The sequence below is a fragment of the Crocodylus porosus genome, unplaced genomic scaffold, assembly GCF_001723895.1.
Source record: "Crocodylus porosus isolate Cpor-Errol unplaced genomic scaffold, CroPor_comp1, whole genome shotgun sequence".
NCBI classification, from domain to species: domain Eukaryota; kingdom Metazoa; phylum Chordata; order Crocodylia; family Crocodylidae; genus Crocodylus; species Crocodylus porosus.
In genome coordinates, this window is record NW_017728943.1 from 103408133 (window position 1) to 103414536 (window position 6404).

The following is a 6404-nucleotide window of genomic DNA, read 5'->3' on the forward strand; positions in this document are numbered from 1 at the left end:
GAAGCTGGGGGAGAGTCTGCGATTTAGTATAAGAAAAGCTGTGGCAAGGCTGGGAAAGGAACAAAGTCCTTGGCAGTGTTTCTTTCTTATCGGGTGCAAGATGCAAGCTGTGCATTTCTAACAATACTCCATTTCTAACAATATTCCATTTCTAACATTGTCATCACAATATTGAAATGAAAGGTTTAATACAGTACTACCAGTTTAAAAATAGAACTGCCTCACAGATGGTATGAGTTAGTTGTCACCTTTTCCTAAGAGAAAGAAGTCAAGGAGGAACAGTTTTTGGTGTAAATAAAAAGGGTATGTGCAGAGCTAGAGTGCACACACTTGCTCTCTAACACTTGAAATGGGCTTGATAGCTTTAAAAAGTGAATACTGTAATGGGTAATGACACAGGCCCTGATATGTAAATAAGTCAAGATAGACACATGGATTCATGAATCCCTAAGGACAGGGTCAAAGCCATAGAGATTGCTTCCATTTATTTAAGCAATAGTTTTCCTTGGAGACATTCAGTCTCAAAATGTAAAATGTTTATCAATTTTATTCTGAGACAGCTTCATCCATACATTTCATAAGCATAGCTAAGTTTAGTCATGTTAAATTTGTGTGTCATGTGTGATATTTTTTAATTTGTGACACATAAGAGTCCTCACCTGGCACTTTCAATTAACTATTTTCAAAACTTTCTGGCACCAGAGTATAATCCCTAGATGGAAAGCTGGTGAAAATGCACACAAAAATGTTATTTATCAATATGTTCATGTTAATAGCAAACCCATTATTGACTTGAAAAAAAGAACAGGTTTGAACTCAGGACCTACCAAGTCAACCATAGTTTTTTTCTATGTATTTCTTCCTCCATCTTTTTCTGTCTTAGGTCACAGTAATCACATAAGATATCACGCTAGGCGTATGTGTTGCATTAGACTAGTGGATTAAGTTTAAAATCCTATGAAGGAAATATGCTTTTTAATGTGTTTTATAGAGCAATGTGACCTAAGGCAATTGCCTAGTAGTTCTGAGGAATAAATCATCCAGATTTTCAGTGTGGAATCTAAAATAGAATTAACAGAAGTAGAGATATATGCAAAAAGATGGCAATCACAGAGAAAGTAAAAGTCTACCTTGATCTGGACTTTTGCCAACTTAAATTACAATAAGATTTTCATTATAACCTGCAGTTTTCACATGCATCTTTGCATATTTTTATCTGTTTGAACAGCATTTTTTCCATACCTGAAGGAGAAATTTTCATTTGGTCTAAAATATTTGACTAAAATTGTATCACGTAAGTGCAAAAACAATATTTTTTCCAAATGTCATAACAATGCTAACCACACTTTTTTGAACAGGAGGATGCATGAGTGTCTGAAGTTTGAAATTTGACATATACCTAATTGAGAACTAAAGCTATTGCCTGTTTCAGAAAGTGAATGGTTTTTAACTTAACAGTGAGTCACTATGATAAGTGCATGCTATTTAGTCATTAGATTTTGGATGTGGAAAAGCAAGGCAGCTATTCTGATAAGGGCATCTGCAGCAAGGGGGAGGAGGCAATTCAGAAGCATGAGAGTAAGAATCTTCCTGGCAACAAAGAGGAAGGCAATGCCTCGGTAGTTCCCGCACACTGACTTGTCCCCTTTCTTGAAGATGGTCACAATGTTGGCATTCTTTAAGTCAGGTGGAGCTTCCTCATTAACCCATATTTTGATGAGAAGTTGGTGAAGTTTTTGCAGCAGCTTTGAGGACCTCTGTGGAATTGCCATCTAGTCCTGGCACCTTATTGTTCTTGGTCATAGTGATGGCACACCAGACTTCTTTGAAGCATAGGGGATCAGCAAGACAGTCTATTACTTAGGGGTGGACCCACAGAAAATTTTGGGGCCGATACTGATAGCTGATTTTTAAGAAGGCATATTGGCCAATACCAATCCAATTTCTGATACAGCTGCGTGCAGCTGGTAAGTCTGTTGTGGCGGAAGGGGAGGGAAGGGGTGTGTGTGGGTTGGGGCAGATCAACACCCCCATGATGAGGGAGGAGGCAGGGGCAGGTGTTACCCAGCTGGGAAGGGAAGGGATGCGGATCTCGAAAATCCTGAATTCTTGAAAATCCAGCACTACTCTTTCGTTCTAAACATCCCAAACCATAATTTAAGCATTTTCCTCCACAGCTGTAGCAAAGTTGCATAACTGAACTAATTGAAAACAAGATCTGGAAAGGGCTGACCGGTCTGAAGTGCTTCTGGATGGAGTAACTTTTATGGAAAGTGGAAAACCTCTATAGACATTTTGCACATTATACATATATTGTCACATTTGCCTCCAGATGAGAGCTGTAAGTATTTTGATAGATACGCCTGACAGGGAAGGGCAGTATTTTCAGCAGTATATTTAATTTTAGTCTTTCATATAGAGTATAACCTCATAAATCTGGATCTCGAAAATCCAGAATTCTCAAAAATCCAGCACTTTTTAAGCTTCCCTCTCCACTCCCTTGGATGTGGAGGGGGAATCTTGCATGTGGCAACTGCCACCACTGTCCACCATCCCGTGCCGCTGCTCCGTGTGCAGTCACTGCTCCAGGACTGGCTGCTGCTCCCCCCTGACCCAACGGATGAGGAGGGGGAAACTTGCACATGGCAGCTGCTGCTGCCATCCACCACCCCACTCCACGTGTGGCTGCTGCTCTGGGATTGGCTGCCACTACCCTACCCCTGCCCTTTCCTGCTACACCACCAGCCACTGCTTGTTTAAAAAAACTGGAATTTCAAATTTCTGGCAGGTGCTTGGTCCCGAGCATGCCAGATTTATGAGGTTATACTGTAGATGCTAATCTCTTATGCTGTGTTCCTGCAATGCCTTAAACTTTTGCTTATTGTTATACAAGTGAGTGAGCTATGCTTACACGTGTAGCTACCACATAACCAAGTCTTATCAGGGTCTAAATTTAGACCCCCTGTTTTCTCATCTATTTTTGTTGGAGGATGGGAATGCAAAACAGGAGAACTAGGGAGAACAAGTTCCAATGGCTTCCTTCATCTCTGAAGTGGTGCTAGGCTAGAGCCATGTAAAATTCAAACTGTGCAGCCATGTGGCCAGATGCCACACTGCCAGCAGCTTCCATAATGTAAATTGGTGGGTTACTGGTGGTCATTGAGTGGAGATACAGTTGCTGTAGGACAATGGAGCAGTTGAAACTTGGGTTAAACTGGCTAAAGTGGGTTCAGGTGGCTGGTAAACGACCACTTGTGGGGGGGGCTTTGATTAGCTGGGCTGGGTGGTGGTGAAGGGGAGGGCTTGGAGCCTGGTTCTGAGTCCATGACAGAGCCTGAGGGAAGCTATGAAAGGGCCAGGTCTACCCTGGGCAGGTCTCTTCACAAGACCCAGAGGATGCAGCTGATAGAGCGCTGCCCAGGAGAAAGCGGGGTCTTGCAACAGCTCCTGAAGGAAGCAGCCCAGGGCAGCGGGGCAGGCAACAGCAGGCAGTGGGGCTTGTCTGCCCCCACAGCTCTACCGAGCTCTGGAGAAGTGAGTGGTGCAGCTACAAATCTCCCTGCCCAGGCTGGGCCCCATTATGTCCCCTCACAGGTGCCTTGGGTGGGGCTGCTGCATGTGTCGATGTCATTTGTGGACCTGGATAGGAATTCACATGCGTGCACATGCATGCAAGTGTGTCTGTGTGTGTGCACACAGGAACGTGCGTGCATGGGTGACGTGGGGGGGCACAGGGAAGCATGTGCCCCCCCCCCGAGATTGGCTGCTGCTGAAGCCACTGCCAGCTTCTGTGGGAGGTTGCTGCCCCTGCTTGCTCCCAACTTGTGGATGGCTGGTCACCGTGCCCCCCAGCCTCAGGAGGCATGTGTCACTCATGCACGTGTGCATGCATGTGCGTGTGTACAGATGTGTGCATGTGTGTACAGGCGTGTGTGCATGCATGCACGTGTACAGGTGTGTGTAGAGACGTGCACGTGTGCGCGTACAGACGTCTGTGAGCGCGCACAGGTGCGTAGGCAGGACGAAGCTGCTTCAGCGAGCGCGTTCAGGCGTGGGGGAGGCCGCCAGCGGGGCGGGACAGGGCGACGCCTGTTGCCCCCCTTCTGCCGGCGGGCGGGGAAGCGCAGCGGCGTCACCGCGTTCCGAGCTGCCCCCCCCCGCCCAAGGCTGCCCGTCGGTATCTCCGCTGCCATGGCAACCACGCCGCGCGCCGGGGCGGGGCGCCTCTCCCCATTCGGGGGCAGGTGCGGAGGGGGCGGGGCCAGGAGGAGCATCCAGTCGGGCGGCGGCTGACTGACTGGAGGTGGGGGACATTCTTCCGGGCGGGGCTTTTCGCCCCTCGCTCTGAGTGGCCGGAGCCGAGGGGAGGCCCGCGGTGGGAGGAGAACCGCTTGCCTTTGGCGGATCGCACCAGAACGAGGTTGAGGGGCGAGGGGTCTGGGCGGTGCGTTGTCTACGGAAAATACGGTACCCCGCCTGGCAGCGGCGCCTCTGGGGCCGTGGCCCGGGCGGGGGCAGGGTCCGGGGGCGCGCGCCCTCCTGCGTCACCGGCGGGGCGGGGCGGGCTCTGCTGTGCTGCTTCTGTTGACGGGGTCGGCCCTTTGGTTTCTGCCCGTTCAGTCTTTTTCTTATTTGATTTGTATAATTTCATCATTTTATCATTTTCTCTTTACTTGTATCATTTCATTACTTTCTCACGTTTTAGTATTTCAGTATTTTATCTTTATCATTTTATAATTTTTTATTCTTGTGCTGTTACTTTTTATTATTTTGATTGTTTTATGACTTTTATCATTTAATTTCAGTTGTTTCATTTTTTATCACTTCAGCAGTTTTATCTTTTATCATTTTATAATCTTTTATTCTTATGTTACTTTTATTTTACTTCAATCCTTTCATTATTTTTGCTCATTATTTTACTCTCATTTTTAGTTTATTTTGATCTCATTTTAGCTCATTTTATCTCTTTATAATTTCATTATTTTAATTCTATTTTTATAATTTCATATTTTTCTTATTTTGTTACATTTATTATCTTTGTTTTATTTTTATCATTTTATTATTTTGTCAATATATTATTATTTTATAATTTTATTACTTTTGCTGTTTTATTACTTTTTATTTTATTATTGTTTTATTATTGTTTATTTTTTTATGCTTTTAATGATCTGAAGCAAAATTGTTGGATAAAGTACCATAGAATCACAGAGAAGCAGGACTGGAAGGGACCTTTAGAGCACATCCAGTCCAACCCCCTGCCTGAGGCAGGATCAGCCCTATCCAGTCATATACAACCCGTCATCTAAACTCTACATAAGACAGCTGTCAACCCTGACACAACACAGACCAAACACCCTCACCTGGCACAGGCAAAGCAAGGGAACCATGGCAGTTAATGTCCTGCCTCTGTGAGGCTGCTTGCAGACATTAAAAAAACCCCAAACAAGTGGCACATCAGTTTAAACTTGGCGCATTTCCATGCTGAGCTCCGTGTGTACCCAGAAGTGGCAGCACCTGAGTTGGACCCCACTCACCCAATGAACGTAAAGATCAGGCACTTTAGTGGGGCTTTTTTGGTGCTTTTGTCTAATAGGTGACAGAATCAGCTTTAGCTAAAAGCGCCCAAAAGCCCAGCTGAAGTGCCTGATCTATATAAATGCTGCAGAGCGGGGTTGAAGTAATGTGCTGCTGCTTCCGCTCAAGTGCCTTTTTTTGGTTAGTTTTTTTTTAACATCTGCAAGCAGCCTGAAATGTCAATATATGCTAAAGGGATCCCAGGTAGAAAGCCATGTTGCCCCACTGCAGAAGAAGACCAAAACTCCCACAGTCCATACCCATCTGACCATGGGGTAATATTTCCTTTCTGTCCTCAAGTAAAGCAGTAGAACTGACTGAGTGGAGGGGCACAACCCTCTAGCCAGGAACCTCTCTGGCTTTGGGCCCAGCAGGTGCATTGGCACACCACAGTCGTAGTCCCCAGCCTTGGCTGTAGCCAGCACCAAATGCTTCTGAGGGAGGCTTAAAAATACCCTGATACATGTAGCAGAAACGGAATGAGTGCAACCAGCAAAGCCCAGAAGTATGGGAAATACCTATAGCAGAGCATAGGCATAGCTATGCATAGATCATCTCCAATCAGTGGCTGTCCAACCTCTTCTTGAACACCTTCAGTGATGGTGAGTTTACAGCTTTCCTAGTCAGTCTGTTCCACTGCTTCACTAGTCTAACAGTGAAGAAGTTTTTTCTGGATATCTGAGTATGTTTCATAGTTTCATAGTTTCATAGTAGCTAGAGTCGGAAGGGACCTAGGTAGATCACCTAGTCCGACCCCCTGCCTTGGCAGGAAAGAGCACCGGGGTCAGATGACCCCGGCAAGGTGCTCATCTAACTTCCTTTTAAAAATC

At 45.6% G+C, this 6404-nt stretch overlaps 1 protein-coding gene across 3 annotated transcripts in view; it reads left to right on the forward strand.

Annotated features, from left to right (window-relative positions):
* The first annotated feature begins 4448 nt into the window (after positions 1-4448).
* WDR27 (WD repeat domain 27) overlaps positions 4449-6404 on the forward strand; it is a 252852-nt gene continuing 250896 nt past the window's right edge. For all 3 annotated transcript variants that reach the window (XR_002103700.1, XM_019549918.1, XM_019549919.1), the window contains exon 1: positions 4449-4467. The gene's annotated coding sequence lies outside the window, so the exon portion shown is untranslated. The remainder of the gene's footprint in view (positions 4468-6404) is intronic.